This window comes from Bos taurus, chromosome X (genome assembly GCF_002263795.3).
Source record: "Bos taurus isolate L1 Dominette 01449 registration number 42190680 breed Hereford chromosome X, ARS-UCD2.0, whole genome shotgun sequence".
NCBI lineage: Eukaryota > Metazoa > Chordata > Mammalia > Artiodactyla > Bovidae > Bos > Bos taurus.
In genome coordinates, this window is record NC_037357.1 from 29,925,678 (window position 1) to 29,946,103 (window position 20,426).

Consider the following 20,426-nt stretch of genomic DNA (forward strand, 5'->3'; position numbering starts at 1 on the left):
GGAACAAAGTAAAAAGGCATGTGGAACTCAAACATTTGACTTTAGATATCATCTGATAAACTACTTCTAATAAATTAGTGGACACACACACACACACAATATACACATATAAATTCCAAAGTGAAAGTGAAGTCGCTCAGTTGTGTCCGACTCTTAGCAACCTCATGGACTTCAGCCTACCAGGCTCCTCGTCCATGGAATTTTCCAGGCAAGAGTACTGGAGTGGGGTGCCACTGCCTTCTCCAATGTACTGGGCTAGTTCTCATTAAATCACTATTTGAACTAACCAGCTGAGATTAAATATTTTCATGTCAAAATAGTCTGTTTTTATTAATAGCAGATGTTTGAGGAACAAAGTAAAAAGGCATGTGGAACTCAAACATTTGACTTTAGATATCATCTGATAAACTACTTCTAATAAATTAGTGGACACACACACACACACAATAAATTCCAAAGTGAAAGTCGCTCAGTCATGTCCAACTCTTTGTGATCCCATGGACTGTAGCCTATCAGGTTCCTCCTTCAATGAGATTTTCCAGGCAAGAATACTGGAGTGAGTTGCCATTTTCTTTTCCAGGAGATCTTCCTGACCCAGGGATTGAACCTGGGTCTCCTACATTGTACGCAGATGCTTTACTGTCTGAGCCACCAGGGAAGTCCTAAATTCTAAAATGTTGGTCAAACAACAAACTAACTGATAAATATTTGTAAAGAAGTCTATGTTAACACTCCATCATTGAGATGTTACTTTTGAATGATGTCTTACTGTCAACCTGAAGTTCAATACCAAAAGAAGGTCATTTAAAAATGGTTTTCAACATGTTCATCTTGCAAAACAGATGCCTCAAATCACTGATTGTATAATGGAAGGGGAAAAATATCCACAATCCTAAAGTTGTTCAAATTAACATCTTAGAAGATCTTTATAAATAAACACTGCCAATGCACTTACTGATATTCATTTTTAAACCAATAAAAAAGCTAATCAATTAATTCACACTGTGGTTAAGTGGGGGGAAAAAATCAACAGATGGTGTGAGAAGTCTGATCAAGATGGAGCTCTATCAGTAAAACTACTTATTAACTTTGTTATTTGGGGCAAAGAATTTAACCTCTCTGAGCCACATCTGTGAAGTGAGAACAATATTGACAATTTACCAGAGCATTTGTGATAATTAAGTGAGATAATATTGTATTTTAAATGCTTTACAAAATGTGATACCCTGTGAAAAAAGTGAAAAGGTGAAATAGAAAAAACACTAAATAGAAATAGAATGAGAAGATGTGTTTGAATCCTAACACTGCCACTAAATGGACTTGTTCTCTTGATAAATATGTAGACAGATGATTGAAAAAAATGAATAAATGAACTGCATCAGCCTTATTCATTGAGTCACGTGGTACTATGTATTTTAATAGTCACTATTGGTATAGACGTGAATCTTTCCCACAGGGAGTTGACACTATGAAGGAACACTAACAAAAAAACAAACAAACAGATGGCTTGTTATGTAGTAATAGATAACTGGGACATTATGGGACCCATTCATGGGCATCAAACATGGAATCCACCTTCACTTGGCATTTTGAAATTAAGCATATCACTTTATATTAATCATTCATGCACCAGGCAATCTTAAAATTGCATAATTCTCACACACCAGGTAAGTAAGGGTTTCTAAAAGAAAAGGATCTAGAGGTTACTATCAGGCTTCTCTGGGTTAAATTAACGAATGTATATGGGATCTTGTAGAGTTGTAAAAATTATTAACACTGCACAACAAAAGGAAAAATAATTAACCAAATCATATCTTGCTACAGATTTATAAGCCAGTTCAACATGGCTCCTCCAATTACACATGAAAGTCCTTTCCAAAATAAACCTCAAACAAAGCGTGTCTTCATAATCATTGTATTTCTTTCCTTTTTGATTAATATTCTTTAATATTAGCTCATTTATGTTATTAAGTAATATACTATTACTTTGCCTACCCACTGATAATCTCCTCTGTTTTAACACTTACTCCTGTTTCTTCAGAATAAGAAAGGAATAATTTTGTGTGAAGTTTAACATATAGTCTTTGAAAATTATAATTAATTTCAAAAAAAGAGAAGTCCACTTTGTTCTAAATCCCAGATGACTTTTTCCCAGTTAATTAAAAGCCAAGAGAATAGAATTTGAGTGCATACAAATTGTGGGGGGGGGGGGAGTATGCCTGTTATACCTATGAATGGCAAGCTCAGATATTTCATTTCCTCTGATTCTTATAGCATTATTATCAAAATGGAGAGATCAGAAATTCACCTCCTACTTTAATGGTAATGCCTATATGATAAGGGAATTGATAAAAAGCAGTGAGGATTACTCTGGAAAAAAGATCAAAGACTCCCAAGAAGTATTCAGTAATAACTGGGGTCCAACAAACATTAACTGAGAAGAATGGGGCTAGGGAGTTCCAAAGCACTGGAGAAAGAAGGTTTTCTAATTGCACTGGGCAAGTTTTATAACCTCAGAAGTTAGTTTCTCTCAATTTGCTATCCAAACTTTGAGTTAAAAGTGAAGCAGTGTAATGCATGGGTTTGATAAGAAACATAACATCAGTCAACTATGAGATGTTTTTCCAACTCCTATACGACCTGAAAACAAGAAAATCAGTCCATCTTTGAATATCATATGCCTCAGGTTTATCTTCTCTAGTCTGGAGTAAAGTTGCTCCCACTCATCCTAATCCCAACTGGTAAATAACTGCCCTGTGTTGAATGAGTCTAAGAAAATGATAGGAAATGTATCTACTTCCAAACTATGCTTGGAAGATAGTCTGCAAACTTGTCCTGATTCTTGATCTCTTTTGTTTAAAATTTCTTTTATTGAAGTATAGTTGGAATGAAGCCAGTACAGAGGGAAGCAGAGACAAATGATGGAGAGATTGAGTCCTGAAGACAATGCTTGTGCCCCTGGATCAAACCATGCCTGAAGCTAGTATATCCCCTGGACTTTTCAGTTATGTGAATCAATAAATACCCTTCTTTGCTTAAGTTTAAAAAAAAGTATAGTTGGTTCACAATGTCATGTTAATTTCTACTGTACAGCAAAGTGATTCAGCTATATATGTGCATATATTATATGTATATATATACAATATACATACAAACAGTCCTTTTCATATTCCTTTCCATTATAATGTATCAAAGGATATTGAATATAGTTCCCTGTGCTATACAGTAGGATGTTGTTATTTATATATTCTATATATTGATATAATAATCTGACCAATGCTTGCTCTCTTTAGGGAGTGCTGCCTGTATGGATTACAGAAGCACAGACCAAGTTAGGGTTACACATTCTTCTATTGCTCCCATCAAACCAGATGGCTTTTCTCTTTGGTTTGTCTCCAAGGCCCAGGGGTACCCAGAGTCACTGCCTTGTCTCTGCTTCACTGTCTATGAACTGATTTGTGCCTCTAACTTTGGATTTTGTGTTAATTAATTTATCTTAATTGAAAGATAATTACTTTACAACATTGTGGTGGTTTTTGCCATACATCAACATGAATCAGCCATGGGTACACATGTGTCTCCTGTCCCAAAACCCCTTCCCACCTCGCTCCCCATCCCATCCCTCTGGGTTGTCCCAGTGCTCGGGCTTTGAGTGTCCTGCTTCAAGCATTGAACTTGCACTGGTTATCTGTTTTACACTTGGTAATATACATGTTTCAAAGCTATTCTCTCATATCATTCCACCCTTCCCTTCTCACACATAGTACAAAAGTTTATTCTTTAAATGTGTATCTCTTTTGCTGCCTTGCATATAGGATCATCATTACAATCTTTCTAAATTCCATATATATGCATTAATATACTGTATTGATGTTTCTCTTTCTGACTTACATCACTCTGTATAATAGGATCCAGTTTCATCCACCTCATTAAGAACAGACTCAAATGTGTTCTTTTTTATAGCTGAGTAATATTCCATTGTGCATATGTACCACAGCTTCCTTATCCATTCGTCTGCTGATGGACATCTAGGTTGCTTCCATGTCCTAGCTATTGTAAACAGTGCTGCAATGAATATTGTGGTACATGTGTCTCTTTCAAATATGAATTCCTTGGTGTGTATGCCTAGCAGGGGACTGCTGGGTCCTATGGTAGTTCTATTTCCAGTTTTTTAAGGAATCTCCACACTGTTCTCCATAGTGGTTGTACCAGTTTGCATTTCCACCAGCAGTGTAAGAGGATTCCCTTTTCTCCACATCCTCTCCAGCATTTATTGTTGTAGACCTTTTTATGGTGGCCATTCTGATCAGTGTGAGATAATACCTCATTGTGGTTTTGATTTGCATTTCTCTAAAATTCAGACTTAAATTGAAATTAGGGAAGACCACTAGACCATTGAGAAATGACCTAAATCAAATCCCTTATGATTATACAGTGGAAGTGAGAAATAGATTCAAGGGATTAGATCTGACAGACAGAGTGCCTGAAGAACTACAGACAGAGGTTTGTGATATTGTACAAGGGGCAGTGCTCAAGACCATCCCAAGAAAAAGAAAAGCAAAATGGTTGTCTGAGGAGGCCTTACAAATAGATGATAAAAGTAGAGAAACTAAAGGCAAAGAAGAAAAGGAAAGATATACCCATCTGAATGTAGGGTTCCAAAGAATATCAAGAAGAGATAATAAAGCCTTCCTCAGTAATCAAAGCAAAGAAATAGAGGAAAACAATAGAATGGGAAAGACCAGAGGTCTCTTCAAGAAAATTAAAGATACCAAGGTAATATTTCATGCAAAGATGGGCTCAATAAAGGACAGAAATGGTATTAACCTAACAGAATCAGAAGATATTAAGAAGAGTTGGCAAGAATACACAGAACTATACAGAGAAATCTTCACGACCCAGATAATCACAGTGATGTGACAATTCACCTAGAGCCAGACATCCTGGACTGTGAAGTCAAGTGGGCCTTAGGAAGCACACTACGAACAAAGCTAGTGGAGTTGATGGAATTTCAAATGAGCTATTTCAATTTCTAAATGTACACCCATGGTGGATGCATGTTGATGTATGGCAAAACCAATACAATATTGTAAAGTAAAAAAATAATAATAATAATTTTAAAATTTTAATCTATTATTATTATTATTATTTACAGCTTCACAGCTGAATTCTAACAAAAATTTAGAGAAGAGTTAACACCTATCCTGCTCAAACTCTTCCAGAAAATTGCAGAGGAAGGTAAACTACCAAACTCATTCTATGAGGCCACCATCACTCTAATACCAAAACCTGACAAAGATCCCACAAAAAAAAGAAAACTACAGGCCAATATCACTGATGAACATAGATGCAAAAATCCTTAACAAAATTCTAGCAATCAGAATCCAACAACACATTAAAAAGATCATACACCAAGACCAAGTGGGCTTTATCCCAGGGATGCAAGGATTCTTCAATATCCACAAATCAATCAATGTACTACACCACATTAACAAATTGAAAAATAAAAACCATATGATTATCTCAATAGATGCAGAGAAAGCCTTTGACAAAACTCAACATCCATTTATGATAAAAACTCTCCAGAAAGCAGGAATAGAAGGAACATACCTCAACATAATAAAAGCTATATATGACAAACCCACAGCAAACATTATCTTCAATGGTGAAAAATTGAAAGCATTTCCTCTAAAGTCAGGAACAAGACAAGGGTGCCCACTTTCACCATTACTATTCAACATAGTTTTGGAAGTTTTGGCCATGGCAATCAGAGTAGAAAAAGAAATAAAAGGAATCCAAATTGGAAAAGAAGAAGTAAAACTCTCACTATTTGCAGATGACATGATCCTCTACATAGAAAACCCTAAAGACTCCACCAGAAAATTATTAGAACTAATGAATGACTATAGTAAAGTTGCAGGATATAAAATCAACACACAGAAATCCCTTGCATTCCTATACACTAATAATGAGAAAACAGAAAGAGAAATTAAGGAAACAATTCCATTCACCACTGCAACGGAAAGAATAAAATACTTAGGAATATATCTACCTAAAGAAACTAAAGACCTATATATAGAAAACTATAAAACACTGGTGAAAGAAATCAAAGAGGACACTAATAGATGGAGAAATATACCATGTTCATGGATTGGAAGAATCAATATAGTGAAAATGAGTATACTACCCAAAGCAATTTATAGATTCAATGCAATCCCTATCAAGCTACCAACAGTATTCTTCACAGACCTAGAACAAATAATTTCACAATTTGTATGGAAATACAAAAAACCTCGAATAGCCAAAGCGATCTTGAGAAAGAAGAATGGAACTGGAGGAATCAACCTACCTGACTTCAGGCTCTACTACAAAGCCACAGTTATCAAGACAGTATGGTACTGGCACAAAGACAGAAATATAGATCAATGGAACAAAATAGAAAGCCCAGAGATAAATCCATGCACATATGGACACCTTATCTTTAACAAAGGAGGCAAGAATATACAATGGATTAAAGACAATCTCTTTAACAAGTGGTGCTGGGAAATCTGGTCAACCACTTGTAAAAGAATGAAACTAGAACACTTTCTAACACCATACACAAAAATAAATTCAAAATGGATTAAAGATCTAAACGTAAGACCAGAAACTATAAAACTCCTAGAGGAGAACATAGGCAAAACACTCTCTGACATACATCACAGCAGGATCCTCTATGACCCACCTCCCAGAATATTGGAAATAAAAGCAAAAATAAACAAATGGGACCTAATTAACCTTAAAAGCTTCTACACATCAAAGGAAACTATCAGCAAGGTGAAAAGACAGCCTTCAGAATGGGAGAAAATAATAGCAAATGAAGCAACTGACAAACAACTAATCTCAAAAATATACAAGCAACTCCTACAGCTCAACTCCAGAAAAATAAATGACACAATCAAAAAATGGGCCAAAGAACTAAATAGACATTTCTCCAAAGAAGAAATACAGGCGGCTAACAAGCACATGAAAAGATGCTCAACATCACTCATTATTAGAGAAATGCAAATCAAAACCACTATGAGGTACCATTTCACATCAGTCAGAATGGCTCCGATCCAAAAGTCTACAAATAATAAATGTTGGAGAGGGTGTGGAGAAAAGGGAACCCTCTTACACTGTTGGTGGGACTGCAAACTAGTACAGCCACAATGAAGAACAGTGTGGAGATTCCTTAAAAAACTGGAAATAGAACTGCCTTATGATCCAGCAATCCCACTGCTGGGCATACACACTGAGGAAACCAGAAGGGAAAGAGACACATGTACCCCAATGTTCATCGCAGCACTGTTTATAATAGCCAGGACACGGAAGCAACCTAGATGTCCATCAGCAGATGAATGGATAAGAAAGCTGTGGTACATATACACAATGGAGTATTACTCAGCCATTAAAAAGAATACATTTGAATCAGTTCTAATGAGGTGGATGAAACTGGAGCCTATTATACAGAGTGAAGTAAGCCAGAAGGAAAAACACCAATACAGTATACTAATGCATATATATGGAATTTAGAAAGATGGTAACAATAACCCTGTGTACGAGACAGCAAAAGAGACACTGATGTATAGAACAGTCTTATGGACTCTGTGGGAGAGGGAGAGGGTGGGAAGATTTGGGAGAATGGCATTGAAACATGTAAAATATCATGTATGAAACGAGATGCCAGTCCAGGTTCGATGCACGATACTGGATGCTTGGGGCTAGTGCACTGGGATGACCCAGAGGGATGGTATGGGGAGGGAGGAGGGAGGAGGGTTCAGGATGGGGAACACATGTATACCTGTGGTGGATTCATTTTGATATTTGGCAAAACTAATACAATTATGTAAAGTTTAAAAATAAAATAAAATTTAAAAAAATAAATTTAAAAAAACACAACATAAAAAAAAATTAAAACAAAAATCACGATACTGAGCAAGTGCTGCACTCAATACAAAAGCAAATTTGAAAACTCAGCAGTGGCCACAGGACTGGAAAAGGTCAGTTTTCATTTCAATCCCAAAGAAAGGCAATGCCAAAGAATGCTCAAACTACCACACAATTTCACTCATCTCAAACACTAGCAAAATAATGCTCAAAATTCTCCAAGCCAGGCTTCAACAGTATGTGAACTATGAACTTCAAGATGTTCAAGCTGGATTTAGAAAAGGCAGAGGAACCAGAGATCAAATTGCCAGCATCCGTTGGATCACAGAAAAAGCAAGAGAACTCCAGAAAAACATCTACTTCTGTTTTATTGACTATGCCAAAGTCTTTGACGGTGTGGGTCACAACAAACTGTGGAAAATTCTTAAAGAGATGGGAATACCAGACCACCTGACCTGCCTCCTGAGAAAATGTATGCAGGTCAAGAAGCAATAGTTATAACCAGACACAGAATAATGAATTGGTCCCCAATAGGGAAAGGAGTACATCAAGGCTGTATATTGTCACCCTGTTTATTTAACTTATATGCAGAATTCATCATGCGAAATGCTGGCCTGGATGAAACACAAGCTGGAATCAAGATTGCTAGGAGAAATATCAATAACCTCAGATATGCAGATGACACCACCCTTATGGCAGAAAGTAAGGAGGAACTAAAGAGCCTCTTGATGAAAGTGAAAGAGGGGAGTTAAAAAGCTGGCTTAAAACTCAACATTCAAAAAATGAAGATCATGGCATCACGTCCCATCATTTCATGGCAAATAGATGGAAAACAATGGAAACAGTGACAGACTTTCTTTTCTTGGGCTCCAAAATCACTGCAGATGGTGATTGCAGTCATGAAATTAAGAGATTTGCTCCTTGGAAGAAATGCTATGATCAAACTAGACAGCATATTAAAAAGCAGAGACATGACTTTGTCAACAAAGGTCCATCTAGTCAAAGTTATGGTGTTTCCAGTGGTCATGTGTGGATGTGAGAGTTGGACAATAAAGAAATCTGAGCACCGAAGAATTGATGCTTTTGAACTGTTGTGTTGCAGAAGACTCATGAGAGTCCCTTGGACTGCAAGAAAATCCAGTCAATCCTATAGGAAATCAGTCCTGAATATTCATTGGAAGGACTGATGTTGAAGCTGAAGCTCCGATACTTTGGCCACCTGATGAGAACTGACTCATTGGAACAGACCCTGATGCTGGGAAAGATTGAAGGCAGGAGAAGGGGGCGACAGAGGATGAGATGGTTGGCTGGCATTACTGACTCGATGGACATGAGTTTGAATAAGCTCTGGGAGTTGGTGATGGACAGGGAAGTCTGGTTGGTGCAGTCAATGGGGTTGCAAACAGTGGGACAGGACTGAGAGACTACCCAAACTGATCTGAATAATGGGTGATGTTGAGCATCTTTTCATGTGTTTATTAGCCATGTGTATGTCTTCTTTGTAGAAATATATCTATTTCTTTGGCCCATATTTTGATTAGGTTGTTCATTTTTCTGGTATTGAGCTGCATGAGCCGCTTGTATATTTTGGAGATTCTTTGTTAGTTCTTTCATTTGCTATTATTTTCTCTCATTCTGAAGGTTGCCTTTTCACCTTGCTTATAGCTTCCTTTGTTTTTTCAAAATTTGTAAGTTTAATTTGGTTCCATTTGTGTATTTTTGTTTTTATTTCCATTACTCTGGGGGGTGGGTCATAGAGGATCTTGCTGTGATTTATATCTTTGAATTTTCAATGTGGTGTGAAAACAGAATAGTGTTCTCTAACTCTCCAGAAGATTTAAACACTAGTCTTTTACTATTCATAAAGTGAGCAATATGCTTCCCCACATATACTTGACTCTTGTTCACCCCTTTGTTTTGAAAACTGTCTTTGTTTCATATATCAAACATTTATATACACCTGTCATGGGCCAGGCACTATCATGTGTTTTATGAATATTAACTTGCTTAAATGCAATAACAATTCTGAAGAAGTTCTGTTACTACCCTATCCTTCAGCAAGGAAACTGAGGCACAAAGAAGTTAAACACCCTGCCCAAGTTCAACAGCTGATAAACTGGCTTCAAGTTCAGTCAGCCTAGATACAGAAACTGTATTTTAACCAGCTTGTATCCTATCAAAGAGCCAAATATTCAGCTAGAAACACAGAAGAGGGATGCAAGGGGTGTTTATTGTGCTGGTCTCCTGTGGAAGGGATTATGAAGTGATTTTAGATGAAGCATGACTTCCTGAGGTAAATAATAAGTATTTTCCACATCCCTTGTATTATAATTATTTTAAGAAAATGTAACATATGTGGGGAGTACAATCTGATTCAAAACTTTTAGTCATCTTCCCCAAGTATCAATCACTCATTGGAATTAGAGTTTATTTCTGCAATTCTTTAAATCTGTAGTAATAAGTTCTTGATTTTGACAACAATTCCATTCAGAAAGATATTGCACATTCCATAAGAAAAGTAATTAGAATTGTAAAAATCCAATTAAAATGGAATATCTTGATTTTTACATAGTCCTCTCTCTGTAAGACAAACGATCTCAATTTTAGAAAAGCCCCCCAGTATTGTCCTCCAGCCTCCTCTTAATATTCTTTACAAAAATGAGCTGTCCCTCTATATCCATTTGGCTGATTTTCACCAGGCTGAAATACCATTCCATATTAATTTTATCATGTGTTTATTTCATCGGAGTATATAGCACCTTTTCCAGAATGTGAATGAAGACACGTAGCTATGATTTGGAAGAACATTAAATACATAAGTATGATTGACTTTCCCCCCTTTATTTTTTTTGCTCCTGTCTTCATAACGAATGAAAATCCTAAAATCTTGTTTTGGAACGGATTAGTAGAATTTGAAAAGACAGAGTTCATTTTTAGACAACAGCTAGAGAGAAACAATATCAAGGCATGCTGGCTGAAGTATGCTTTGTAAGATGCTAATGAATTTTCAAGCTGGTTTTAGAAAAGGCAGAGGAACCAGAGATCAAATTGCCAACATCCACTGGATCATGGAAAAAGCAAGAGAGTTCCAGAAAAACATCTATTTCTGCTTTATTGACTATGCCAAAGCCTTTGACTGTGTGGATCACAATAAACTGTGGAAAATTCTGAAAGAGATGGGAATACCAGACCACCTGATCTGCCTCTTGAGAAATCTATATGCAGGTCAGGAAGCAACAGTTAGAACTGGACATGGAAAAACAGACTGGTTCCAAATAGGAAAAGGAGTACATCAAGGCTGTATATTGTCACCCTGTTTATTTAACTTATATGCAGAGTACATCATGAGAAACGCTGGACTGGAGGAAGCACAAGGTGGAATCAAGATTGCTGGGAGAAATATCAATAACCTCAGATATGCAGATGACACCACCCTTATGGCAGAAAGTGAAGAGGAACTCAAAAGCCTCTTGATGAAAGTGAAAGGGTGGAGGGTTCAGGATGGGGAATGTGGGTATACCTGTGGCGGATTCATTTCGATATTTGGCAAAACTAATACAATATTGTAAATTTTAAAAATAAAATAAAATAAAAGAAAGTGAAAGAGGAGAGTGAAAAAATTGGCTTAAAGCTCAACATTCAGAAAATGAAGATCATGGCATCTGGTCCCATCACTTCATGGGAAATAGATAGGGAAACAGTGGAAACAGTGTCAGACTTTATTTTTCTGGGCTCCAAAATCACTGCAGATGGTGACTGCAGCCATGAAATTAAAAGACGTTTACTCCTTGGAAGGAAAGTTATGACCAACCTAGATAGCATATTAAAAAGCAGAGACATTGCTTTGCCAACAAAGGTTCGTCTAGTCAAGGCTATGGTTTTTCCTGTGGTCATGTATGGATGTGAGAGCTGGACTGTGAAGAAGGCTGAGTGCTAAAGAATTGATGCTTTTGAACCGTGGTGTTGGAGAAGACTCTTGAGAGTCCCTTGGACTGCAAGGAGATCCAACCAGGCCATTCTGAAGGAGATCAGCCCTGAGATTTCTTTGGAAGGAATGATGCTGAAGCTGAAACTCCAGTACTTTGGCCACCTGCGAAGAGTTGACTCATTGGAAAAGACTCTGATGCTGGGAGGGATTGGGGGCAAGAGGAGAAGGGGACGACAGAGGATGAGATGGCTGGATGGCATCAATGACTCGATGGGCGTAAGTCTCAGTGAACTCCAGGAGTTGGTGATGGACAGCAAGGCCTGGCGTGCTGTGATTCATGGGGTCGCAAAGAGTCGGACACGACTGAGCGACTGATCTGATCTGATCTGATCTGAATGAATTTTCTGCAAAAGCAAAACACAACTTTTTATGCCCCCAAATTTTGGTAAAAAAAATATATATATATTCTCTTTTTCTGAATATTTACTCTGCATATTGGGCTTCCCTGATAGCTCAGTTGGTAAAAAGTCTGCCTGCAATACAGGAGATCCCGGTTCAATTCCTGGGTTGGGAAGATCCTTTGGAGAAGGGATAGGCTACCCACTCCAGTGTTCTTGGGCTTCCCTTGTGACTCAGCTGGTAAAGAATATGCCTGCAATATGGGAGACCTGGGTTCAATCCCTGGGTTGGGAAGATTCACTGGAGAAGGGAAAGGCTACCCATTCCATTATTCTGGCCTGGAGAATTCGATGGACTGGAGTCCATGGGTTGCAAAGAGTTGAACATAACTGAGCAACTTTCACTTTCACTCTGCATATTGACATAGGAAAAATTCTGAGAAACCATATAATGAAGGCAAATCTAATTGTATTCATACATTATGGGCTTCCTTGCTGGCTCAGATGGTAAAGAAGCTTCCTGCAATGCAGGAAACTGGGGTTCAATCCCTGGGTCAGGAAGATCCAATGGAGAAGGGAATAGCTACCCACTCCAGTATTCTTGCCTGGAGAATCCCATGGACAGAGGAGCTCAGCGGGCTAGAGTCCATAGGGTTGCAAAGAGTTGTAACACAAGTGAGCCACTAAAACTTTCACTTTCATTATTCCCTAAGAAGCAATCTATTGATATTTCTAAACATATAGTATGTCCTAGAAATATAGTTGCATAAAGAGAGACAAGTTTCCTGGAGATGAGAATGGGTATACAAGGCAATGAAGATGAAGTCTCATAGAAGCAATACATGGACTCTGCTAGCCAGAAGTGCTGTTCTGCACAACCACTGCTCCCTGAGGATGTCTGATACATCCATGCATTAGAAAGCCAGAGCAGTAGTCCTGGTAACATGTAATCTGGACTTTAGCAAGAATACTGATAGTAAGATTACAAAGGCAGGGCAAATGCAAGTGGCATTGAGTAGATTCTGTAGAAATAACAGATAATCAGTGTGAGGCAGGACAGATTTCATCCAGGTTTGGATCTTAATGGAAATGTGCTTCTCAGGAAATATTTCTCTGGTCAAATCATTTTGGGAAGTTTCAAAGTTTGTTTGTTTCTCAGAGATTCATAGTATACATTAGCACTTGCATGAAAGCTCTCATGTAAAAAAGGCTGCTTATATTTATTTAAACTTAATTTTCCAACTCTATATGTTCACATCCCTTTCTACTATTTCAGCAAACAATTGAATGGGGGATAAACCTCAATTGATTTTGCTGTTCAAATAGTGTAAAATTATAGCATCTTAAAACTAGAAGAGAGATAATTATCAGCAAGAAAATGATAGCCCTTAACTTTAAGGCATTATTGTTTTGGTGGTAGGGGATCAACACAGTAGCACTTTTCTGCCATAAAGATAGGGCATGATGAAGTTCCTCAAATAGCCTGATTCTAAAATGGAATGAGGAAAATAATAAATGAGAAACATGAATTTGATGCAATGGTTTATTCTTTTTTAATTAAAGTTTTGTCTCACAGGGCTGGGGATGTATTTTTCATTTTTGCATCCCTATTCATGATGCTGGAGAAGGCAATGGCATCCCACTCCAGTACTCTTGCCTGGAAAATCTCATGGACAGAGGAGCCTGGTAGGCTGCAGTCCACGGGGTCGCGAAGAGTCGGACATGACTAAGCAACTTCACTTTCACTTTTTACTTTCATGCATTGGAGAAGGAAATGGCAACCCACTCCAGTGTTCTTGCTTGGAGAATCCCAGGGACAGGGGAGCCTGGTGGGCTGCCGTCTATGGGGTCGCACAGAGTCGGACATGACTGAAGCGACTTAGCAGCAGCAGCAGCAGCATTCATGATGCTTGATAAATATTTATTAAGTGAATCAGTGATGGAGGCCACTTAATACTTGTTTATATTTCTACATATGAAAGTGAAATCCAAAAGAGCTCAAAAATCTACCCCAGGTCAAGTAGGTAGACTACAATAGACTATAGGTAAAGCAAGACGGCTTCAACAATTAGAAACAGGTATATCCACAGTGTAGCATTTCAATGACTCCAGAATGAGTTGTTCTACCACCAAAAATTACATGTCCAAATACTACAGTTCAGTTCAGTTTGGTCGCTCAGTCGTGTCTGACTCTTTAGGACCCCATGGACTGCAACACACCAGGGTTCCCTGTCTTTCATCAACTCCTGGAGCTTGCTCAAATTCATGACCATCGAGTCAGTGATATCATTCAACCATCTCATCCTCTGTCATCCCCTTTTCCTCCTGCCTTCAATCTTTCCCAGCATCAGGGTCTTTTACAAGGAGTCAGTTCTTCGCATCAGGTAGCCAAAGTATTTGAGTTTCAGCTTCAGCATCAATCTGTCCAGTGAATATTCAGGACTGATTTCCTTTAGGATGGACTGGTTTGACCTCCTTGCTGTCCAAGGGACTCTCAAGAGTCTTCTCCAATACCACAGTTCAAAAGCATCATTTCTTCGGCACTCAGCTTTCTTTATGGTCCAACTCTCACATCTATACATGACTACTGGAAAGACCATAGCTATGATTAGATGGAACTTTGTTGGCAAAGTAATGTCTCTGCTTTTTAATGTGCTGTCTAGTATGGTCATAGCTTTTCTTCCAAGGAGAAAGTGTCTTTTAATTTGAAGGCTGCAGTCATCATCTGCAGTGATTTTGGAGCCCCCCCAAAATCAAGTCTGCCATTGTTTCCATTGTTTCCCCATCTATTTGCCGTGAAGTGATGGGACTGGATGCCATGACCTTAGTTTTCTGAATGTTGAGTTTTAAGCCAACTTTTTCACTCTCCTCTTTCACTTTCATCAAGAGGCTCTTTAGTTCCTCTTCACTTTCTGCCATAAGGGTGGTGTCATCTGCATATCCGAGGTTATTGATACTTCTCCCTGCAATCTTGATTCTAGCTTGTGCTTCATCCAGCCTGGCATTTTGCATGATTTATTCTGTTTATAAATTAAATAAGCAAGGTGAAAATATACAGATATTACAAGATACTACTAAAATAAACCAAATACTTACAGTCTATTCCTGATTCAATGAATTATGGAGTATATCTTACACAGCACTACCAGAGTTTGAAGCCAAACTCTCTCAGCAAGAGTGTTTTCCAACACATTATAATGGGCAACAGAGCAGAGGAATTAGAATGCAAAGTGTGAGTAACCAACAGAACTACAAAACAAGTGGATGTAATTTTCCCTAGATAATCACATCATTGCTGGTGTCTGCATAGTAATCTCTATTCTGTTTTATTTCCTCTCTGTATAAACTTTAAAAATGGCTAAATATGTATCAAGACTGAAGTGAAAAGTGAAAAAATACACAAAACTTGCATTATATTTCTGATAGAATGTATGAGATATTAGGTATTAAACAGGTACAACTCAGAAAAAAATATATTTTGTACAGTAAATGACATATCTGATATAAAATTTCTAGGAAGTTATACCACTTCTAACGAGGTTTATGACTTACAGTTTTCACTGTATGATAAACACTATTGTATGGAATAATATATCAGGGTTTTCATCCTGTGCATGTATTCCAGCTATCTCAAAATTGTTTTGTGTATGCTATCATGGCCTTGCCAATAAATACTTTCTTCAATTACTTGCATACAAATTTGCATCCATTAGAATTGTCCTAGAAATTCATTTTATGAAAATGTAGAGCCTAACTTACTCCCAGATTTTCTTTATATAGGAAGGTTTTGTTTTTCCCTTTTAATATAAATACCATACACATACCTGAAAGTACTCACATCATAAGTAAGCAGCTAAAAATATTTTCAAAACTGAACAAACTTATGCAATTAGCCCCTAGATCAAGAAACAGAGGAGGGCACGGCAACCCAATCCAGTATTCTTGCCTGGAGAATCCCAGGGAAAGAGTAGCTTGGCAGGCTACAGTCCATAGGGTCACAAAGTCAGACACAATGGAAGCAATTTAGCACACACACACAAGAAACAGAACATTACCAACACCTCACAATACGCTATTGTGCTAATTCCAACATACTATTTTCCCAAGAGTAACTACTCTTCTGATATCTAACACCATAGAGTTTTGCCAGTTTTCATCTCGATATAAGTGGAATCATAGAGCATATATTATTTGTGTCTGGCATTTCACTCTACACTATGTCTGTAAGGCATTCATGATTTTGCATGTAGTTCCAAATTGCTAATTCTCATTGTTGTATAATATTACAGTACAGAGTGGCTTCCCAGGTGGTGCTAATGGTAAACAACCTGCCTGCCAGTGCAGGAAACATAACAGACACAGGTTCGATCCCTGGGTCAAGAAGAAACCCTGAAGGAGGGCACAGCAATCCACTCCAATATTCTTGCCTGGAGAATTCCATGGACAGAGGAGCCTGGTGGGCTACAGTCCATAGGGTTGCAAAGAGTCAGAACAGCTGAAGCAACTTAGCACACCAAGTACATAGTATTCCATTATGTGACTATACCACAATTGAACTATTCATTCAGCATACAATTAACTTTTATGAATAGGAATTTTGTGAAAATATTTCACATACGAAAATATTTCATATGGGTATATACCTAAGAATGGGATTCAAGGACAAGAGGTATGCATGTATTCAAATTTATCATTATAATTCAGTGTTCCTTTAGTTACAAATCAGGCTTCCTAGTAGCTCAGCTGGCAAAGAATTTGCCTGCAATACAGGAGACCCTGGTTCAGTTCCTGGGTCAGGAAGATTCCCTGGAGAAGAGATAGGCTACCCACTACAGTATTCTTAGGCTTCCCTGGTGCCTCAACTAGTAAAGAATCCACCTACAATGCAGGAGATTTGGTTTGGATCCCTGGGTTGGGAAGATCTCCTGCAGAAGGGAACAGCTACTGACTCCAGATTTCTGGCCTGGAGAATTCCAGTGACTGTATAGTCTATTGGGTTGCAAAGAGTTGGACATAACTGAGCGACTTTCACTTATTCACAAATCAAGTAAACATATATAGGTAGGTCTGCTTCTGAAATCTCTATTCTCTTCCATTTTTCAGTCTATATAATTTCCGGATGTTCCAGCTGGATTTAGAAAAGTCAGAGTAACCAAAGAACAAATTAGCAACATCCGTTGGATCAACAAAAAAGCAAGAGAGTTGCAGAAAAACATCTCCTTCTGCTTTATTGAGTATGCCAAAGCCTTTGACTGTGTGGATCACAATAAACTGTGGAAAATTCTGAAAGAGATGGGAATACCAGACCACCTGATCTGCTTCCTGAGAAACCTCTATGCAGCTCAGGAAGCAACAGTTAGAACTGGACATGGAACAACAGACTGGTTCCAAATTGGAAAAGGAGTACTTCAAGGCTGTATATTGTCACCCTGTTTATTTGACTTCTATGCAGAATACATCATGAGAAGCACTAGGCTGCATGAAGCACAAGCTGGAATCAAGATTGCTGGGAGAAATATCAATAACCTCAGATATGCAGATGACACGACCCCTATGGCAGAAAGCAAAGAACTAAAGAGCCTCTTGATGAAAGTGAAAGAGGAGAGTAAAAAAGTTGGCTTAAAACTCAACATTTAGAAAACTAAGATCATGGCATCTGGTCCCATCACTTCATGGCAAATAGATGGAGAAACAGTGGAAACAGTGACAGACTTTACTTTTTTGGGCTCCAAAATCACTGCAGATGGTGACTGCAGCCATGAAATGAAAAGATGCTTGCTCCTTGGAAGAAAAGTTATAACCAACTAGACAGCATATTAAAAAGCAGAGACATTGCCAACAAAGGTCCATTAGTCAAAGCTATGGTTTTTCCAGTAGTCATGTATGAATGTGAAAGTCAGACTATAAAGAAGGCTGAGAGCCAAAGAATTGATACTTTTGAACTGTAGTGTTGGAGAAGACTCTTGAGAGTCCCTTGGACAGCAAGGAGATCCAAACAGTACACCCTAAAGGAAATCAGTCCCAAATATTCATTGGAAGGACTGATGCTGAAGCTGAAACACCAATGCTCTGGCCACCTGATACGAAGAACTGACTCATTGGGAAAGACCCTGATGCCAGGAAATATTTAAGGTGGGAGGAGAAGGGGATGACTGAGGATGAGATGGTTGGATGGCTTCACTGATTCAATGGACATGAGTCTGAGTAAACTCTCGGAGTTGGTGATGGACAGGGAGGCCTGACATGCTGCAGTCCATGGGGCTGCACAAATTTGGACATAACTGAGCGACTGAACTGAACTGTCCTTTCACCAATATCATACAATTTTAACTACCATGGCTTAATAATCTTTATATGTACTAAATTCTTGGAACTTGGTTCTTCTGTTTAAACCTGCATTGCCTACTTATAGTTGGTCCTTTGAATTTCCATTAAAATCTTGAAGTCAGCTTGTCAGTTTCCACAAAATAAACCTGTTGGACTTTTGATTGGGATTATGTTGAACCAACAGATTCATTATCAATGAAATGATATTTTATATATCAAAGTGTCCCATCTATAAACATGGAATGGTTTCCATTTTATTTAAATGATCCATATAATTCTTGTCAACAGTATTTAATAGCTTATTTGTAGAGGTCTTTTACATATTTTGTTAGAGCTACTCCTAGTTTATGTAAGTCTTTCCATGTTTTTTGTTCCTTCTCAAGATTGTTTAGCCTATTCTAGGTCCCTCAAAATCAATTACATTTATGGAATCAATTTTCTAGTGTATTTAATAACCTACTTGGAATTTTGACTGAAATTACTATAAATCTATAGGCTAATCTGAAAAGAATTGAAATATTTGAAATAATAAGCCTTCCCACCAATAAGAATGATGTATCTTTCCATTTTTAGTATCTTCTTTCATTTTTATCTAACTTTTCTCATAATTTCATGTATATAGATATAAAATTCTTAACAATTTATTAGCAAAGCAAATTCTACAATGTATAGAAAGAATTATATACCACTAGCAAGTGGTGTTTATTACAGGGATACAAGGCTTGTTCAACACTGGGAAACTGAGCAATGCAATCTACCACATCAACAGAGTAAATTGTAAACACTATAATATCACACAGTCACACAGGTGTTTTTCAAAGTCCATATTCAGCTAATCAACACTCTCTCCACCTTGTCATCCTAGGCTTTTAGCATAGTCTATGGTTTTTGCCAACTCTAATCTTTTGCCCATGGTGGAAGCTAGTAATCTGAGATGAAGTGTTGGCAAGGTTGGTTCATTCTGAAGATTGAATAGACAGCCTTGAAATTAAATAACAAAACTGAGAGGATTCACACTTTCCAATTTCAAAACTTGCTACAAATCTTCAGTAACCACAATAGTGTATTAAAGGCGTAAAGATAGACATGTAAACAAATACATTAGAATTCATGTTTCAGAAACACTGCCATGTATCTATATTCAAGTGGTTTTTGACTAGGGTATCAAGATCATTCAATGGGGGGAAATAGTCTCTTTAAGAAATGGTCCTATGTATATATTCAAATGGAAAAGAATGAAATTGGACTTTACTGCACACTATCTGCAGAATTTAACTTAAGATAAACCAAAGATGTAGATATAAGTATTAAAATCACAAAATTAAAAAGTAAATATATGATGAATAATAGGCTAGGCAGAACACTACAAACCTGGAGAAGCACGACAAATACTTAGGAAGATCTTGGTTTTGGTAAAACTTTCTTAAATATGACAACAAATACATACGCAACATAAAAAATTTCACATAAATTGAACATCAACGTTAAAAAACTTTTGCATCAAAGGACACTAGAAAAAGAGTTAAAAAGACAACCTCATATATCTGATAGGATTCCCTGGTGGCTCAGATGGTAAAGAATCTGAGACCCAGGTTCAATCCCCTGGAGAAGGAAATAGCAGACCACTCTAGTATTTTTGCCTGGGAAAACCCATGGACAGAGGAATCTGGTGGGCTACAGTCCATGGGGTCAAAAAGACACATATGTGATATGGATCTAGTATCCAGAATTTCAGAAAATCTCTTAAAACTCAACAAGAATGAACAACTCAATTAAAAACAAAAATGTACAAAGGTCATTAATAATTATTTCTCCAAAGAATACATACAAATGGCCAACAAATTCATGAAAAGATGTTCAATATC